This window comes from Chiloscyllium punctatum, chromosome 15, assembly GCF_047496795.1.
Source record: "Chiloscyllium punctatum isolate Juve2018m chromosome 15, sChiPun1.3, whole genome shotgun sequence".
NCBI lineage: Eukaryota > Metazoa > Chordata > Chondrichthyes > Orectolobiformes > Hemiscylliidae > Chiloscyllium > Chiloscyllium punctatum.
In genome coordinates, this window is record NC_092753.1 from 77,408,504 (window position 1) to 77,409,501 (window position 998).

Sequence of the window (998 nt, forward strand, 5' to 3'; positions counted from 1 at the left end):
AGGTTGCTGCACAGGTGGATTAGAGTGGTCAAGAAGGCATATAGTCTGCTTGCCTTCATTGGACGGGGTATTGCGTATAAGGGCTGGCAAGTCATGTTAAAATTGTACAAGACATTGGTTTGGCCGCATTTAGAATACTGTGTACAGTTCTGTTTGCCACATTGCCAAAAGGTTGTGGACGCTTTGGAGAGGGTGCAGAGATGATTTACAAGGATGTTGCCTGGTATAGAAGGTGCTAGCTATGAAGAGAGGTTGACTAGGTTAGGTTTATTTTCATTAGAAAAAAGAAGATTGAGGGGGGACCTGATTGAGGTTGATAAAATCATGAAAGGTATAGACAGGGTGGATGGACACAAGCTTTTTCCCAGGGTGAAGGTCAGCGTTGCCAGCAGAGGTGGTAAAGGCAGGCACGGTAGATTCATTTAGGATGCATCAGGATAAATGCATGAGTCGGTGGGGAGTAGAGGGATACAGATGCTTAGGAATTGACTGACAGGTTTAGACAGTACATTTGGATCGGCTCAGGCTTGGAGGGCCGAAGGGCCTGTTCCTGGGCTGTAAACTTTCTTTATTCTTTGTTCTTTGTTCTTTGTTCTAATCTGCACCACACAAATGCCAGGCAATGGCCATCACAAAAACTAGACAATCTAACTCCCGTCCCTTGACATTCGATTGTGTCATCCTCATTGAATCCCCAACTATCAACATCTTTAGGATTACCATTGATCAGAAACTCAACTGGACTCTCCAAAATAACACAATGTAACATGTACTGCAGAAGTTCACCAAAGATCCTCAGACAGCAACTTCCAAACCCACAACCATTTTCAACTAGAAGGACCAGGAGTAGCAGATAGATGGGAACATCACCACCTACAAGTTCCCCTTCAAGCTACTCACCACCCTGACTTGGAAATATATTGCAATTCCTTCATTGTCACTGGGTCAAAATCCTGGAATTCCCTCCCAAACGGCATTGTAGGTCAACCCACAGCAGG